The sequence below is a fragment of the Nomascus leucogenys genome, chromosome 19, assembly GCF_006542625.1.
Source record: "Nomascus leucogenys isolate Asia chromosome 19, Asia_NLE_v1, whole genome shotgun sequence".
NCBI classification, from domain to species: domain Eukaryota; kingdom Metazoa; phylum Chordata; class Mammalia; order Primates; family Hylobatidae; genus Nomascus; species Nomascus leucogenys.
In genome coordinates this window covers 64,036,614-64,056,813 of record NC_044399.1, presented here as the reverse complement: position 1 = coordinate 64,056,813, position 20,200 = coordinate 64,036,614, and positions in this window count along the sequence as shown.

Here is a 20,200-nt window from a genome sequence, read left to right as displayed (position 1 = left end):
ACTAAGAATTCTACACTATCAGGACCTATGGAAGTACTTCCAGTAACCAACCTGACTGTTGATCTAGCAAAACTGACTGGTACTTCTTAAAGTCATCAATTAACAATAAGTGAAACCTTAATCCAGCAGGAACTTCTCACTCTCAGGCTAATCAACACTTTGAAGTGGCAAGGTGTGCCGTGGAGCTCATGTTCAGAGGATTCCCTTTGAATGAGTAGCCTCTCATCTTGGGGTGACATTACAGGCAGTGTCAGCCCCTGTCTGAGGATCTTGACTAGAAGCTGCCATCACAGGAGCTCCAAGACGAAAAGTCTCCATGTTCCCCTTTAGAACTGCCCATCATCCATTTTCTCTGGGAGATTTGCTTGCCAGTTAGTAAAACCATCCTGAGCAGCCGTGACAGGGATAATTACAGAGGAAGACAGCTCCTCACACAATTCTTTTAAATAAAGAATGGGAGGAAAGCATGGGGAAGAAAGAATGCTCCAAAGGTTTGACTTCAAATAGAATTAAAGGAGGACAATTTTAATTTCCTGCATGAGTTTATTAGTATCCATCTCCTGACCTAAAGGAGTTATCAGGATAAGAGAAATTCCTGGGGAGCTAGCCGCATCTGACTGCTACAATACCATAGATCCTGGATGGATTCCAGGGAACCTGAAGATCTAGTGGAGGAGAGCATATGTCCCCTTTCTTCACAGAATCAAAGAATCTGAAGTGCCAGGAGAACTTTCAAGACCACACCAGGCAACCTTCCACCCAACACAACATCTCTTGTCACTTGGTCTTGCTTTGAGTATTTCCAATGATGAGGAACGCTCTGCTTTTAAAGGGAGCGTGATCTTTCTAAAAAACAGTTCAAGCCAGGCACAGTGGCTCATACCTGTAATCCTAGCAGTTTGAGAGGCCATGACAGGAGGATTGCTTGAGGCCAGGAGTTCAAGGCTTCAGTGAGTTATGATAGTAGCACTGCACTTCAGCCTGGGTGACAGAGCAAGAACCTAAAAAATAAATTGATCAATAAAAATTTAAAAATACACAGTTCAGTTTGCTGAAAAGCTCTTTTTAGGAGACTAAATAAAATCTGTTTCCCAGTAACTTTCAAATATTTGTCCTGGTTTTACCACCTGGAATAACATAGCACTAATTTAACTCCTCCTTCAGATAGTCATCCCTCGACCAGAGACAGTTACCATGTCATGAATATCTCCAACTGTTCCTTATATGGGTTAGTTTTCAGTTGTACATCACGCTAACTCACTGCTTCAGTCTCTCCAATGTTACTATTGCTTTTAGAAACTGGCAAGCATCTTTAAAAAGCAAGAGGGGTTTTTCCCTGTATCTGCCCAACCTAGTTCCTTAACCCTAGGAGGAGTGCTGCTTGAAGTCACACACCCCAGTGGCTCAGTGAGCATCATACATGTTATTTCTACAGTGAACATCATACTATTAATTGTGTAGTGCAAGTATTGTAATTGTAAAGTACAATGACTGGGCCAGGCGCGGTGGCTCACACCTGTAACCCCAGCCTTTTGGGAGGCCAAGGCGGGTGGATCACCTGAGGTCAGAAGTTCGAGACCAGCCTGGCCAACATGGTGAAACCCAATCTCACCAAAAATACAAAAAAAAAAAAAAAAAAAAAAAAATTAGCCAGGCGTGGTTACGCGTGCCTGTAATCCCACCTACTCAGGAGGCTGAGGCAGGAGAATCACTAGAACCTGGGAGGTGGAGGTTTCAGTGAGCCGAGATCGCGCCACTGCACTCCAGCCTGGGCAAGAGTGAAAACTCCGCCCACCCTACCCCCCCCCAAAAAAAAGTACAATAACTGACTTTGTTCCTTATTCAATAAACTTTCTTAAGGTGGCAGGGGTGGTTGTGGAGGAGTTAAAAGAAACAGCAACAAATAACCCAGGAGACCCTTGGTTATTACCTCTTTGAGGCCAACAAAAAATAATCCGTTTGGTTGGCAAATTAGCTTTTATTGGAGAATAACTGCTGGGAAAATAGAAATAATTTGGCAGCATGCTGGTCACGGTTGGCTATTCTTGGGAATTCTGCTGTTTCCCAGAATAATACAAAAGTAATCTGGGACTGTCCAAGACACAAGGACTCTCAAGCAGGACAGTGAATTTGTAATATTCTCTTTTCATGGTGTGTAGCATCACAAATGATGCTCTCACATAAACCCATGGGTGGCCCTCAAATGTCCATGTGTGTTTCTTTGCTGGTAACATGACTCAGGGGGCGTTCTGTGGCTGCGTTTCCATGTCCTATGGGCTCCACCCTTTTAAACGGAATTGATTCACCCGAGGTTAAAAATCAGTCAAACCAGTGTTGACATGGTCTTTGAGTCTCTTTCCTGCAAAGACTAATCTAACCAGTTAGACTGCCATTGATTCTCCCGTCCCTTTGCCAATATTGACAATGGAGGGCAAACAGCATCTCGGGAATGGATCTGTCCATTTGCCTGGGCCCAGAGCCCCAGGTCAGCAATGTTAAAGCCCAACACACCAGCAAAGGTTAAAAGATAAGCCCCCAGTGTATTGAGCTGTGTTTGTTGTTTTGACAAAGTAGAGAGTTTAAGGACATAGAAGGCAGTTCATTTCTCCTGTCAGTGTCACTGCAGAAGATGGATGTTTTTTGGGAACAGAAGCCAGAGAGCCAAGAACCCTGGCATAAGGCCAAACCATATTGTCCACATCAGTGATTAAGGGAATCAACCCCTAGTACTCATGCTGCTGAGCTGACTTATAAGAGGCTGCAATCAGAAATCCAGAGCCACAGGGTGGCTGGCCTGGGGCCTGGTCTCCATCAAGCACTAAAGTCAGCTATTCTGAGATTCTTACAAACAGAAGGCCAGGTGACCAGTGAGGCTGTGGCCCAGCAGAACCTACGTCTTGGGGTTACAATGATGGAGTGAATCAGGGCTCTCTCACTGTTTTCTGCCCTGTAAGTGATCTATTTCACAGCATCCCTATGAGAAATGGGCGTGGACACAGTGCTGCCCTGTAGACTCACACTGGATATGTCGCAAGTGCTTCTTGAGGATGTCATTTATTTCCTTGTATTGCGTTGATTTTGTGCCGAACACTAGCTTTAAACAATATCGTAGTTTCCAGATTAGGAGGCGAATGAGTGCAAGGCTTTCAGATGGGTATTTAACAGTACTTGAATGTTTTCTATATATTCTCTCTATATAATATATACACATATGTATATAAACACACATGTGTATACTGTATAACATGTTATACATAACATGTATATGTAAACACATATATACAAAATATATGCACATATATACACACATACACATACATACATATGCATGTTTTATTATTACAGTACATATATAATATTTTATATATTTATAGTAGTATGTTCCAGAGTTCATTTTATATTAAAATAATTCACAAATGTCATTCTCTTTCCTATTTATTATCAGTGCCTCAGGGGCAGGGACCATGAATCCCCCCAGGGCATTCTAGGATGGTTTCTTATACATTGTAGGTATTCCATCAGTATTAGTTGAATTGTCATTTCACTTAGATGGGTCCACACCCACTACTGCTCTGTGCTCTTTATAAAGCCATTTGCTACACCCGATTTCCTGCCCATTGTCTGGATAAGCCTTTTTGTCTTTCTTATTCCATCTTTTTCATCCTCTTTTGCTAGAGAGGAGGCCAATTTTGTTCTTTCCCCTATCATCCCCTTCCCACAAAGAGGGAACTTGAAGCTACCTCTTGTTGCAGCATTTACTCCGTAACCCCAGAAAATTACTTAAAGCATCATCGGCTAAATACTGCCCTTTGAGGGTTGAAAGTGATCATTTGGTTTTATGAACAAGGGATGCAACTTTCTTACTTCTTTCCCTAGAACTTTAAACAGTAGAGATTAACTGATAGCTCACTGTAGTTTTCATACGGGCTTAGCAGACTTGAAATTTTGCAACCAAATGTGCATCTTCTTCACTAAAATATTCATCACTGTACTTAGCTTCCACTTTTTGCCAGTTTGGTTTATATCTCTCATTTGTCATGACTAATAAAGAAGAAATGCCCTCTTCCGTTATCTCTGCCTACTCCTCTAGTTATTGCTGCTAGAGGAATAACAGCTAGAGGAATGCAATGACATGTATCCAGTAAATACTGTCTCTTAGAGTAATCTACCAAAGAGGCCTTCCTCCATGAAATTAATCTCTTGAAAAATACTGACAATTTACACTTTGAGTCTCTAGATCATTTTGCCTACTAGCATTTTGAAATGCTTAACTGATATATGTAGAATGCCCTGCATTAGTAGATACTAAATAATTATTTGTTGACTTAATAAATAAAAAACCTATTTTAAGGATCCTTTACCATCCAATCCAAGCCCTTCCGACACCCACCACTTTGTTAATGCTTCTTCTTTCTACTAGACTAGACAGCCCCTGTGGGTGTCTTTTTAAAAACACCGTTATTAGATATTTGTTTATTAATTTGACAAATATTTAATTACCATTCTGGATGGTGCTTAGTAGACACACAATGAACAAAGAATTTGTTGAATGAATTAATGGAAGAGTAGTGAGAGATCTAAATACCATGTCCTATAAGAGACATTTGATACCACAGCAAGATTTCAACCCAGAAAGAGAGGCTCTTAGAAGTCTTAGAGGCTCTGAGAGGTTTTTAGACACCTGTCTAAAAATATTTGAAGGATTGTCATGGATCCTGTCTTTTTAAAGTTTGGTATGTTTTTATCGTATTTTTTATTAGTTTACTTTTTTAAGTACTTCATTAAAATATTATTTAACTTGATTAATAAGCTTTTTGGCATCCCTTTGAATTCTGTCCCTAAAGTAGGTGCCCCAGTAACCTCACTTTAGACTGAGCCCCATATGTGATATTTACTCTACGGGCTCAGTAATTTCCCATCTCCACATATTCAAATCATGCATCTTTCAAAGCTCACGTTAGGGTTTTGAGGGAAGGGTGTGTGAAGACTGTCAGCTGGCACTTGGATCGGAGAACCAGGTATACTCAAATGACTTCTTTATCACAGAGGCTCAACAGCGAATATGCAAAGGGAACAATGACAGGTCAGATTGGAACACAAAGTCATCACTTAATTTTGACCTTATGGCAAATAATATTGGAACACTGGTGCAGATTCAAGCCCTAAGGAAGACTTGGTTATGGACTGTGATGGTTAATACTGAGTGTCAACTTGTTTGGATTGAAGGATGCAAAGTATTGATCCTGGGTGTGTCTGTGAGGGTGTTGCCAAAGGAGATTAACATTTGAGTCAGTGGCTGGGAAACTCAGACCCACCCTTAATCTGGGTGGGCACCATCTAATCAGCTGCCAGCGTGGCTAGAATATAAAGCAGACAGAAAAATGTGAAAAGACTAGACTTGCCTAGCCTCCCAGTCTACATCGTTCTCCCGTGCTGGGTGCTTCCTGCCCTCAGACAACAACAGACTCCAAGTTCTTTAGTTTTGGGATTTGGACTGGCTTTCCTTGCTCTTCAGCTTGCAGACAGCCTATTGTAGGACCTCGTGATTGTGTGAGTTAATACTTAATAAACTCCTCACGCTCTCGGAAAACTTAGCCACAGACATGGACAGAGGGAGAATGCCACGTGAAGAGAACCAGGGAGAAGATGGCCATCTGCAAGCCAAGCAGAGGGTCCTGGAACAGATCCTTCCTTCACAGCCCTCAGGAGGGCTGCCAACACCTTGATCTCAAACATCTAGCCTTCAGAACTGAGAACATAGATTTCTATTTTATAAGCCACCCAGTCTGTGGAATTTTGTTAAGTTACAGCAGCCCTAGAAAACTAATATGGACTTTTACTCCACTGTAATACCAAAGTTATATCTTACCACAGTCATTCTGAAATGAGGCTAAGGTAAGCAGGATACAAAGGTCCTTGAGAGGAAGAGACTAGCAAGTAAGATGGCAGCCTCTGAGGGGAATTATCCATTCAGCCTACACATCTATTGGTGATAGGATTGCTGGAGATGAGAGTACAGTGCCCAGATCAATAGAAATTTATAACTATGGAAACAGGAAAGGAGAGGGACCACCGCTTCATGCATTTGACCTAACTTGATGTTCTTTGGCCCTACCCCCTAGGAAATGTGAGCCATCCAAGGCCCAAGGTTTAATCAATTCTGTATACCTTCCCCTCCAGAGAAACAAAAAAATGGTGGAGGAAGAAAAATAGACTTCTTTCTCCCTAACGCTCAGTTCAAATGTTACTTCTGAAAAAAGCTTTAAGTTTTACACTCATCTTCATTCCCAAAGCTGGAAGTAAATTCATTAATCTCTAGACTCCCACATCATTTACCAATTTCTTTTTTCCTGTGGAACTTAGCACTCTTTTATAACTACCATTTACTGAGCCAGGCAACAGGAGTCATTGGATCTTAAAAACAATCCTATGGGGCCAGGCACGGTGGCTCACACCTGTAATTCAAGCACTTTGGGAGGCTGAGGTGGGTGGATCATGAGGTCAGGAGTTCGAGACCAGCCTGACCAATGTAATGAAACCCCTGTCTCATTAAAAATATAAAAATCAGCCAGGTGTGGTGGTGAGTGCCTGTAATCCCAGCTACTGAGGAGGCTGAGGCAGGAGAATCACTAGAACCTGGGAGGTGGAAGGTTGCAGTGAGCAAGATCGTGCCACTGCACTCCAGCCTGGGTGACAGAGCAAGACTCTGCCTCAAAACAAACAAACAAACAAAAACCCAACCCTATGGGTTAGGTATTCCTCCACACCATTGTAATAGGTCTTAAAATAACTTATTTCAACAAACATGTACAGAGAATCTAGTATGTTTTATCAAATCTGTATACCTGAGGGCCATAAAAATGCCCTCAAGAAGAGTCAAGGACATTTATGGAGAATGCAGTAGAGACAATTTTTTCATTGAAAGTGGTTAGTTTTTCTCACTGTGAAAAAAAAATGTAGTAAGATAATTGACTCTGTAATCAGTGACCACAGCATGTAGCCCTTTCCACACATTTTCTGTTCCATCAGGAGATAGGCCAGAGGCTGTGGGCCTCTTGGAAGGAAAGTTTCACTGATCTGATGCAGGTTTTTGAGTAGCTGCACATGGGAACTCATTCATTTCTTCCGTTTAGAAAAATGCTTATAATATTGATGTACTGCTAGTCTGACTGATGACTTAGGGAAATCAACAAAAGGAGGCTCTCTTCACTCCTCCTCCCACCCTAAGCCCTCCAACCTATACACAGACACTAAGCAGCCATCATATTTTCTCCTTTAAAAGCATTTTTTCCCTTTTTTTAATTGAAAGTTTTGCTTGGAGTCTAAAATTTAAATCTACGCTTCCACCTAGAAGAGCTCTTCTGGACTGTCAAATTTATACGTTCAATGCTAAATTTCCCACAACAAAGGGATCACAGCACATTTAGAAAATAGCCAGGAAAATAACACTGGAAAACCTTTCCTTCTTTGTTCTGGTCACTTAAAGAATAGACCAAGAGCAGCCAGTGTTGTTTAGAAGCACCTATCGGCTGGATTGAGAAGCTATTGATTTAATCCAGGTGTTACATTGGCTAGAAATTCTTTCTTTAAGATAACATATCCCTGATAATCAATAATGGCCAGAATTTTCAGTTAGTTTTAAGTTCTTAGGTCTTTACAGTAAGATTTTTAAAATCTTCCAGCAAGAAACTCAGTTTTAAGATCTGTATCAGCCATGAAAGTAAAACTAAGTGGATTTCTCCATCCCCTCTCTGGGCCCGTTGCCAGAATTAGCCATTTTATTAAAGGACTCTTTTCATAATGCTTTCGGTTGACTTTTTCTTTCTTCAGGGATGAGAGTGTCATGTTATAGAGGGGTGAAGGCCAAGATCCTGGATTCAGACTACCCACGTTCAAATCCTGGCTTTGCCTCTGACTAGCTGTGTGGATTTAAGCATGTCGCTTAACTTCTCCAGGCCTCGGCCTTTCTTCTCTAAACAAAGGTACCAATTATGGCAACTCTCTCTCTCTCTCTCTCTCTTTCTGATTTTCAGTGTGTGTGCATGAGTGTTTGTTACCTTCTGCCTACGTAAGTTACCTGGAAAAACCCTAGAACCCAAGGAGAAATGAAAAAATTGAAAACAGACAATACAGGTTTTGGTAATAGCTCTTTCCTTCAGCAACCATGACCTTGTGCCTATCTTTCTGTGCCTTGGTTTACCCTTTTGGAAAATGGAGAATGGTTGCTAAGTTAGGAGAGCTCTTCCTTATAGTCTCTTCTTCTTCAGAAATACCATAACAAGTTCATATCTGTAAGTGGAGTACAAATAAAATTTTAGGGATTGTGGCTGGGCCTAAATATTAAATACAAGAATAATCTTAGAGCCAGGAAAAAAATAATAATTCCTTGTTTGAAAGACCTCTCTAAAACCCAAATTTGTATTCATTTAGTAATAAACCAACTTTTCCAATATATGTATATTTATCAAAAACTATTTTAATTACCAATTTATCATGATGTATCAAATGAAAATTGTATATTATGTTAAAAGCAAAAGACAAAAAAAGCTATTAAAATAAGGCTTTGTCAGCCTGTACAAGACTATAAGGATAAAGGCATAATTTCTTGACATTTTTTATGTATATAAAGTAGTTCAGAGACCTTACCACCATTTTGGACCTCTCGAGGTTAGGGAACCCCAAACTGAGAGCCATTTGCTTATAAAACCCTGAGTCAGTGCTGAGAAAGCAGTAATGGCCTGCCCACAATTGTGTAAGTAATAATGATATTACTAATCATTTACAAGAGCCCACTAGGGATTTCGGAAATAACCTCAAAGCAATTAACTAATGACCTACCTTTGATTATATCTCCAGCTTTGAAAGCAAAAGGTTAGAGTTCATATGCCAAACTGATGTACAGGGAGTGACAGAGCACGGTGGCCAGCTCTCTTCCTGAATACATCACATAACTCCTACCTGCTTAATCTCCCTTCCGAGTGCACTTCCAGAAGATGGAAATCTTTATAGCCTTTTAACATTTTTATAACGTCTTTTTTCATTCTAATTAAAACTATTGCTCAGTGCAGAAAACTTGGAAACTACGGAAAGACATGAGGCTACAAAATGTTACCCATAATCCCATCATGCTCCCCAAAATTACTTTTAACTTTTGTGTGTTTGTCTCTCTAATTTTTTCTCATAGGAAAATATACTTTACTAAAAAAGCAACAAACTATTAACATGACTGTTTCACCTGCATTTTAATCACAACACATTTTGAGCATGTTTTCATAACAATACGTATTTTATGTGGTTGTACAATCTTTTATTTAACTAATTCCCTTCTGTTGGACATTTAGGCAGTTCCAAGTGCTTCACTCTGTAAATAATACAGAGATTCTGTTATTTCATTCGCTTATTGACACCCCTTAGTACGTCTCTTTTCATAGAAAAAACAATTCCTTCCTACTGATGTATTTACATTCATAGAATAAAATTTTACAAAAGGAATCAACACCAACAACATATACATGGTTTGATTTTGCAGATATTTCCCCCTAGAACTATTATTTTAATTTTTATTCTCTTTGGAAATATACTTGAAAGTGCTATTCACAGCTGAAAAGTTACTGATTTTAATAATATTTACATATTATTATGTGTAATAATAAATACATCTGATAATATTTTCACTTGCATTTCTTTGATTTTTAATCAGGTTGAATATTTTTAATATGGCAATTGGTGATTTTGTATCTATTTTTTATTGAATCGCAATATATGCCCTTTGAATATTTTTCTACCAAGATATTAACATTTTCCCTTTTTTTTATTTTCTTTATTGGCATATTATTGTATTGTCATATTATTGTGGCTATCTCTACAACTTGGTAGCTACAAAGCTAGCTCATCTTTTATAAAGATTGCCTTAAAAAGTGTCTTATGTACATACACAAAATGGACACTTTTACATAAATTGAATCATATCATGTATGATGTGATTTATAATGCTGTCTATTTTTTCTTGCTTCTGTCCACTCCTCAAGTTCACCCACATCTTCACCGACACACCCACAATAACCCATGTTAATGACCTAGTATTTATTTTTCTTATTTTTCTCAATTTTCACAATTATATTTCAATATATACAGATAAAATATACACATGTACAGGGTTTTGTCATTTATGATTTCATATAAATGATAGTATATGAAACATTTTCTGCATCTTCTTTTACTCTCTCAAGGATACCTGATAAAAGTCCTGCCAAGGTAATTGGTATAATTCTAATTCATTCTTCTTAATAGCCACATAAGTTTCCCTGGGGTGGATGGACCACAATTTATTCAGCCATTCCCCTATTCCTGCCATTCACTTAGTTTCTAAATTTTTGCAGCTACAAATGGGGCTGCAATAAACATCTTTGAGGAGATGTGCTTACTTATGGGTGTTTTTATTTTGATAGGATCGATTCACAGGAAGAGTACTGCTGAGTCAAAGAGTATGTTCAATTTATTTTTATTTTAATGGATGCTGCCAGATTGCTTCCTAAAAAGGCTATAACAATTCATAGTTCCACTGGCAATGTATAAGAAATTTCCTATATCTGCATTAGCAATATGTATTATAGCCCCTTTCAATTTTTATAAGTCTAAAGAGTGGAAACATACGGTCAACCATTCATGAGCTCAAATGGCATACGATTTTATTGAACATTTGAATTTCACATCTCTGAATCCATTTATTTCTTGGTACTTTTTAAAATTTTTTCATGTCAACTTGTATATTTTCTGTATACTATAGAGTTTAATACTTTGTCAGCTGTATTGCAAATAACTTTGTTCCAGAGTTCACGTATGTATATATACTTTGCTTGTGGAAGTGTTTCTTAAATTCTCTGTGGCAAAGGCCCAGTACTGGAGAATATTTCCAATCTATAGCAAATCATTGTTTTGTAAAATACAAAATCACACACTTGGATGTCATAGCAATATCAAATATCTATAAAAGTCTGTAAATGCTTATTCTCAGTTTCTGTAATTGCCTAGGAATGGGTTGGTAGCACATGGCAGACTGGACAGCTCTACAAATTTACAACAGGTCTAAGTGACACTAGTTTGTATCATCCTTTTTTTTTAATCAAAACTTTCACTTTTAAATAGTCAAATATATTTCCTTCTATAGTTTCTAGACTTTGTCTCTTAAAAAATAGTTTAAGATCTGTTTTTAGGAATTATATTGCTAAGATGATTCTATTTAAGTCTCAAATACATGTAGATTGTTTTTCTAATCGTATCCTATCTTTTCCCCTTTTTTGTCTGGATTTTTAAACCATATAGGATGAAGTCCAGTGCTATTTCCTTTCAGAAGTGCTGCTGTGCTACCTTGGTCGTTGTGGAAGATACTGTGATCTGGCTCATTCAGCTGCCACTCCCTTCTAGTTTGCCTTCTTATACAGTCTAAGGCTAAAGGCAAAAATCCTGCATTCTTAAACCCAGTTGTACCATTGTTACATATGAGATGAACATGCCAGCAAACAGACACACCCAAGCAAGTCTTGCAGCAGAGAGGTCAATATGATAAGTAGTTGTACAAAAGAATGTTTATTCTCTTAGAAAGCACAGTGAAATTGTCTGGGCACAGTGGCTCACACCTGTAATCCTGGCACTTTGGGAGGCCGAGGCAGGTGGATCCCTTGAGGCTAGGAGTTCAAGACCAGCCTGACCAACATGGTGAAACCATGTCTCTACAAAAATACAAAAAAATTAGCCGGGCATGATGGCGGGTGCCTGTAATCCCAGCTACTCGGGAGGCTGAGGTGGGAGAATCACTTGAACCCAGGAGGCAGAGGTTGCAGTAAGCCGAGATCATGTACCCCAGCCTGGGTGACAGAGAGAGACTCAGAAAAAAAAAAGAAGGAAGGGAAGGGAAGGGAAGGGAAGGGAAGGGAAGGGAAGGGAAGGGAAGGGAGAAAGGAAGGAAGGAAGGAAGGAAGGAAGGAAGGAAGGAAGGAAGGAAGGAAGGAAGGAAGGAAGGAAGGAAGGAAGGAGAAAGAAAGAAAAAGAAAGAAAGAAAGAAGAAAGAAAGAAAGGAAGAAAGAAAGAAAGAAAGAAAGAAAGAAAGAAAGAAAGAAAGAAAGAAAGAAAGAAAGAAAGAAAGAAAGGGAAAGAAAGAAATATTTTGGACCAGGGATGGTGGCTCACACCTCTAATCCTAGCACTTTGGGAGGCCGAGATTGGTGGATCACGAGATCAGGAGTTTGAGACCAGCCTGGCCAACATAGTGAAACCCCATCTTTAATAAAAAGACAAAAATTAGCCGGGCATGGTGGCGGGTGCCTGTAATCCCAGCCACTCAGGAGGCTGAGGCAGGAGAATCATTTGAACCTGGGAGGTGGAGGTTGCGGTGAGCTGAGATTGCACCACTGCACTCCAGCCTGGGTGACAGGGCGAGACTCTGTCTCAAAAAAAAAAAAGAAAAAAATAAATATTTAGTTCTGTTGGGGTAGCTGTGAGGGGATTTCTCAAGTTCTTATATCATAAATCCCAAGCAATAAGAGTAGCAGCAATGCTACTTCCATTTGAAATGTCTCATGTATGGTGAACCCTCTTCCTGGCTGCATAACATCCAAGCATGGTTCTTTCATCTAGAAAGCTACCTAACTTATCCTAGTAGATTCCCTTAATTTGAACTAGCTAGAGTAAATTCTGTTGTCCGCAACAAAAAGCCTTCACCAAAAATCATATATTAAATGATCTCATATACTGAGACACTTTACTATAGTCACTCTTTTGTTTCCTTGATCCACTTTGAATGGATTCAATATCATTAAGTTCATACCAATAACACTTTGATCTTACGATGTCCTGAGATGTTTATCTTATTTTCTCTTCTTAGGAATTTACACTTTCATTTGGACTTTAAGATAATTGTCTCACCTTAAGTCGACAAACAGAAAGAGAAACAGAAACACAAACCCCAGCTGAGTAAAAGTAAGAAACTTCCCTAAATCCAAACTACAATATATGAAGACAAAGACTGAATGAAGAAATGGAAAGTGACTCAAAAGGCACTCACGGAGTAGCATGCTAATCATCAACTTGAGGACCTTGGAAAACTAACAAACCAATGGCACTAGGTCCAGCCAAAGATCGTGGGGGGCGTGCTATATAAAAGCATATAAAAGAAATAATTAAACTCCTAAATGTCCACCCCCTCCCCCGCTCCGACAGAGTTAGGCAACCACCCTTCTTCTTCCTCTGTAGGAATGGGAGGTATATTCTCTGACGAAAATGTCCTACAGAACCTTTGCACTTGGTGTCACCAGACATAGAAGCGGATAGAGATGAGGTCTAGGGCAGGAGTCAGCAAACTTTTTCTGTGAAGATCCAGATAGCAAATATTTTAGGTCTTATGAGTGATCTGGTCTCTGCTGTAACTACTCAGTTCTGAAATTGTATCACCAAAGCAGCCATAGACAACACTTAAACAAATGGGTGTGGCTGTGTATCAAAAAACCTTTATAAAAAGGATGATGAGCTGGATTTGGCCACTTGTTCATAGTTTATAGACACCTGCTTTATGGTGGTACCAGGAGTTTTAAGAAAAAAAGTCTACATGCTGAACAGGGAAACTCTCAGTCATCTTTCTCTGACCACTTCCTCTGTTAGGTTTATTGACCACATCCCACTTTCTACAAGCCTTCATCCTCCCTTTCCCTTGCCAAAAAATAAATTAGTAAATAGGAATATTATTCTCTCAGTCCCTTTTCCAATGGTGCCTCTAATTTTTCCAAACTCTTATGGAAAATTGACCTATTCAAACTTCCTACTTCTTGAGTACAATTTGGTGAATTATGTTTTGTTAAGGAATAATCCCTTTTTCCAGGATTTTAGAAAATCCTAGAAAAAGTATTGCCATAGGAGTTGGATGTGGGGTTTTTATGAACATTTTAATTTTTTCTAGATCTGTGAAAATATCTCCTTTCTTATTTTCAATATTATATATTTTACTCTCATTCTTTCTTTTTAACTAGTCAAACTCAAAGGAGTTGATTTATATTGTTGGTCTTTTCAATGATCCAGCATTTGAATTTGTTTATTCTTCTTACGATTTGTTTCCATTTCAATAAATACTTGTTAAACAAATAAATGGCAGTCATCAGCAAATAGCTTGTTGTTACAGATCATCTGAGAGAAAATGTGTTGAGTGAGAAAGAAAGAGCCCTCTTAAGAACACCAGTATCTAAGGGTTGGGCAGAAAGAAAACAATAACAGAAAAAAAAGGAGATTGAGAAGACACAATCTGATCTGATTAAATTGGAGAAAAACCAGAAAAGCACAGTGTCACAGACACCGAGATAAAAGTGTGTTAGTAAGGAGAACCTTGTCAACAGTGCCAAATGCTGCCCAGAGGGCATTTCTTCCCTAAGGACTTAGAAGTGTTCCTTAACATGAGCTACAATTAGGATGACCCATGCAAGGGCAGGAGTGAAAGTCAGATTTCAATGAGTAGAAGTACAAGAAAAAAGTGAGAAAGTAAAGATAACAATTATAGATAACTCTCAAAAAACAGATCTTTGGTGACAGTAAGACATGCAATAGAGAGAAAGTTTTATAAAGATTTGAAAATCTCAAGCATATTTAAATATGGACAGGAAGAAGCCAGTCAAGGGTTGGGTGGAAGATCCAGAGGAAGAAATGTCAGGCAGAGCACAGATAAAGGTATTAGATCCACATCTGAGAAGGATGCCCCTTCCCTTATGACAACAAGGCAGGAGGATAAGATATCTGTGGGCCAGCGTGGGTCAGCATGTTTTTATAGACATAGTTGGAAGTATCAAAAAACTATAGGATTTGAAATTGCTACAGTAAGTTTTGGAAGAAAAAGATAACTTGGGAATGGAGAAGAATGACCTGTCAGCACTGAGAGCCTTGTTAAGCTTGGAGACCACACAGTTAGGAAAACACCAAGCCTAGGAGAGAGGGTAAACAGAGGATGCATCCAGGCTTGCCTGTTGGCGTGACAGTCCCAGGCGATAACCAGTGATACTTGGGAGATTCTCACAGCTCCTCTGGCTCTGCCCACTCTGCACCAAAGCAGCCACAACTCAAGAGCTTTCTCTTCTACTTTTCCTACAGAAGGAGAAGAAATAAGCCTCTACTGCACTTATTGGAATAAATTCCCTTTCTGCCTCTCAGTGCCAACTTTTAAATTGTGGGCTTGAAGAGTGAAGAATCCTAAGGTCTCCTTCCTCGTACTGAGATGGGATTGTTCCCTTGACCCCATTCACGGGCAGAAACTGGAGTGGCTCCTTTCACTCAGCCGGCCTCTGGCCACTCCAGGCAAGAGGGAGCAGGCAGGCAAGCTAGTCCAGGAACTAGAGGGAATGAAGGCTGGAACCGGCCAGTCGCTCCTCTCTGGTGGGAACAGGCTCTGTGCCGCCCTGCAGCAGCGTCCAAGTCCCTGCTCTCCTGACACCTAGGTTCTTGTCCAGCGTCCAGAAAAAATCAGGTTGCGCAAATGGATTGAAGGGTAGTGTATGTGGAGGATTTTATTGGGTGATGGCTGTCATCAGGATGGGAGTTGGAAAGGGGATGGTGCAGAAAGAAGATGATCTTTCCTAAGCCACACTTCTGAAGTTATCCACGTCTATCCATAGTCTCCAACACTCAGCCACTTACATCCCCAACATTCAGCAGCTTGGATCCCCGATGCCCAGCTGCTTGCATCCCCAACGGCTTGCATTGACCACTTGCATCAGCCACTGTGTTGCTCTGCCAGCTGAAGTCTTTTTGTGGGCACAGGATAGGGGCATGGCAGGCCAGAAAAGCAACATTTGGGCAGAGAAATGGGGTCAGCTGTTTGCACTTAGGGTTATGGTCCTAGGCTTAAGGGTGGGGTCTAGTGGGGAGCCTGGAGCCCAGCCATTCTATATCATCTCCCCACTCTGAAGAGGCACATCGAAGTGCCTTTAGAATATGGACAATGACCGGTCTTAGCTACTTCCTGCTGAAAGGGGACACTGTTTGCGGAAAATGGCAATCAGATTCCTCCGAGAGATTTACCTATGGATCCCTGGCAAAAGGGAGCCATCGTCCGAGGCTCTGGCTGCCTGCCTATTTGGAGCCTTGATGGCCTCCAGGCGAGAGAAAAAACAAGTTTTACAAGGTTAAGTATGCATGGATCAAACGTGTATTATGCAAGGAAAGAATTTAGTGCCAAAGATTACAGAAATAAGAAGTGAAATATACTAACAAGATTGTACCCCAAGCTGTCTCACCCTGGTGAAAAAAGTTAAATCTTGTATGGGAGTGGTTACACTTTGAGAGAGAGAACTGTTCTTGCCACATCTGTAGTGGTTAACAGGTGAATGTTAGGAATTCTGGGGTTCATGAGCTTGCACGGTGGTCATTAAAGCTTCTGCCTCTTTCTTATATCTAAAAGACCAAGGTGGCCATTTTCAGGAGATCTCATAAAGTACTATCTAGACCCAGGGTCTGTTTCTGAGTATAAACTGGAGATGATAAAGTTTGTTCGTTGTCCATTCTGAAAGACAGGCAATTTGGGGCATCCTTCATTCCCTTCCTTCTTTCAGCAAAAACTTGGTGTGTAAGGGAGAAAGAAAGAGGGTGTTCCTCCCTTTTCTTTTCTATCTCCATCCCCGAGTCCCAGTGACCTTGGCAGGTTCCACCCATGGGTGCCAAAGCGGCTTGCACCGATGAAGCAGGGGAGCCTAGTGGGTGGGAGTACCCGCTCTTATCCATATACACCCTATCTCCCCTAGTGTCAGCAACCTTTGAGTTCCCTGGGCGTCACCTATGCCATGAAGCATGGCCTTCTTCCATGAAGCAGGGTTTTCGTTGGCAGGAATTGATCCTGCCCATTTACATTGTGCCTGTTGCCTGGCTTTGGATCCCTCAGATCTCGTTTTCCTTTCGAGGACCTCAACCTGAAGCTTGGAATCAAGTCTGAGATTTAAAAAGGGTATTTGAAGGGCTGCAGAGATTCACTTAGATTAAGTCTCATGGGCTTTGGCAAGTTTACAGCTACCAGCCAGCAAGGGTTGCTCCTCTGTCATTTTCCTGTCATAAGCAGAGTGCTGAGGTAGGAAGAGAACCCTCTCCCTTAGAAAAACAGAAAAACAACGTAAAGGGCATAAGGGCAGCAGATGGGGCTGAAGGAAGAGCCTCTGCTCTGTGGAAATGGGTTCCTTTAATCACTGTATCCCTTACCCACTTCAGACCAGCTAGTCCTCCATAAAGGGAAACAGAGCCAATATTCCTTTTACCCGGTGGAAAGAGAGAGGTGGCAGGGCCTTGAAAAAAAGGCAGATCCGACAGGTCCGCATGTTAACTAACCATCTGTTGTATTCCGGACGGGCCCTTAGGTGAGATGGGATTGTTCCCTTGGCCTCCTTTGTGGGCAGAAAACTGGAGCGGCTCTTTTCAGTCAGTCCGCCGCTGGCCACTGCCCACGAGAGGGAACATTGAGAGCCAGTGATTGTGGGAACCGGAGGTAACAAACGCTGGATCTGGCCAGTCGCTCCTCTCTGGCGGGAGCAGGCTCTGTGTGTGTGTGGCCCGCAGCAGCGTCCAAGCCTGTCCTCTTGGCACCCGGGTTCTTGTCCAGCGTCCAGGAAAAGTTAGGTCACATGAACGTATGGAAGGGTAGTGTAGTGTATGGGGAGGATTTTATCGGGTAATGGCTCTCAGTGGGATGGGAGTGGGAAAGGGTACGGTGTGGAAAGATGATCTTCCCTGGGGCCACTCCATCTGAAGTTAGCCGCTTCTATCCTTAGTCTCCAACACTCAGCCACTTGTATCCCCAGTGTTCAGCAGCTTGTATCCCTAATGCTCAGCCGCTCGCATCCGTAACTACTAGCATCATCCGTTTGTGTTGCTCTGCTGGCTGAAGTCTTTATGGGCACAGGATAGGGGCGTGGCAGGCCAAAAAGCAACATTTGGGTGGAAAAACAGGGTCAGGTGTTTTCACTTAGGGCTGCGGTTCCAGGTTTAAGGGTGAGGTTTAGCCAGGAGCCCAGCCATTCTGTATCACTACTTTGGAGCGGCAACACTGGGATAGGCAGCCTCTGATAAAACTATCCTTGACCTGAAAAAGCTAGAGATAAGAAGGACATGAACTGCGATGGGTCTTTTGTCACATGAGGCAGGTCTTATTTTTCTTTATTGCTGTAGAAACTGTTCATCTTGGCTTTATTTTCTGTGAGTTATTATTCAATTTTATAAAAGAAACACAAACATGTTGTGTATGTATGTTTATATGTGTGTGCATGTATATATATTCTGTGCAAAGATCCTGTAGTCAAACTAGTTACATGCATAGGAAAAAGACTTAATGGATATATGAAATATGATAGTAGAAAATTAAAACTTTTCTTCTTCATATTTGAGCCATGAACATGTACTCATTTTTAATGAGAAGAAAATCAATAAAATGTATTTTTAAAGTCAACATATTTGAACAAATATTTTTCTAGCAGCCACGTTCAAAAATAAAACCATATTCTGGTTTCATTTCTTTGCATTCAGGAAGCACTTTTCAAATACATCTTCCACGTTCCTGATTTGATTTTCATAGAATAATTCTGCTTTAAATGAATTTTTAAATTCCATTAGAGCATGTTTACTTACCTGAAATTCTTTCCTTATCTAATTTCTTTATAATTTCTGCTTTATCTCAATCTGTTCCCCTCTCAGCTCAAATTTCTTATCATTCATCTTTCATCTCATTTGTCCATGTTTCCTTGAGCCCTGAGAGTATAAGGCACATGCTCGTGAATAGTTTCTTCTGTTTATTGCAGTAATATTTTAAAAACAATATTTCCTTCTATTTTTTCTTTATGCTATAGCATTACTTCATAGGCTCCCTACTGGTTTGCATTCAATTTCCTCATCCTTAAATGATAGGCGATACATCAAGAACTATTTATTCCAAGATAAGGCATTCTGCACACTGTCTGCTTGCAAGCTGTTAAACACAGGGTCTGGGATCTGAGCCTGCAATTTCGAACCAGTTCAATGATTTCCAGCATTGTGGGAAGAGTGGGCCAGAGGAGGTGTTCTGGTTTTCAGTGAAGTCTGTATGCTGGGGGCCAGGCAGTATAGCTTGACTTCCTTTTAATTTCTTTGGTAAGAAGTCCTAACCCAATGATGAGAAGACCCTCCATTGCCACCATGCTCAAGAGCTTCTGGTAGCATCCCTTGACCCCCTGATCTCCAGGTGAAATTTCTTCTGACCTCCTCTGGTTACTTTCCAGTGCCACTCCCTTGCAACTCCAAAGAAACCGACTCTAAACAGAGGTTGATCCCCCGCCACTGCTCTGGTAGAACTGAAAGGTTTCCATGTGGAAGCCCCTGATCACCACCACCCAGTTCAGGTGAGGGACCTGAGTCCTTTCCCCTTTTTTTTTCCTTTTTCTGAATCCTATTCCTTTTTTCCTTTTTCTGAGTTCTTTTTTTTCCTTTTTCAGCCACTGCTGAGCCCTTTGTATGGTGTTGATACCTATGCCCTGGACACAGCTGCTCTTAGATCTTTCCTTCTTCTTGTACTGGGGTGTCACCCTTGCATCCTTCCTACTCAGTAGCTGCTACAGTCTCCATCACAGCTGTCCTGGAGCTCAGCCTGCAGAGACACTTCTAAGAGAAGTGTTTGCCCACGTTACAGCCTGTCTCCAACTCCACTCCATGCCTCCAGGTGAGGGGTGCTCACGGAGTTTAAAATCCCTGATTTCTGTCATTTATCAAGCCCTGTTGAACTCCTTTTTTTCATATAAACCCATCAATATTTTATCCAGAAGAAGCCACTGTACATTTCTAATATGTCATTCATATTCTCCTAGCTGTAGTAAGAATGCAGATATGGTGCCTAAGTTTGAGGCAGGAGAATAGGTCTGGAGGCAGGGAATCTAAGGCCAATACATGCTGACTTCCTAGAACTAAATTGATAAAGGAAAACCCCAAACTTTCACACCTAAGTAACAAAACGACCAGATGTTACTCACTTTGCAACCCCGCCACCCCTTCTGCATGGCAGATGGAAATATTAAAGTATCTCTGATTGGTTGTTTTCCACAACCAATCAGATGGTTGCATAGGAGTGTAACTTTGTAACTTTATGTTAGCCTGTGATGGTTGCTTTCTGCAACCAATCAGACTGATTGAGGGCCACCACTTTATTTGCATGGGGTGGACACCA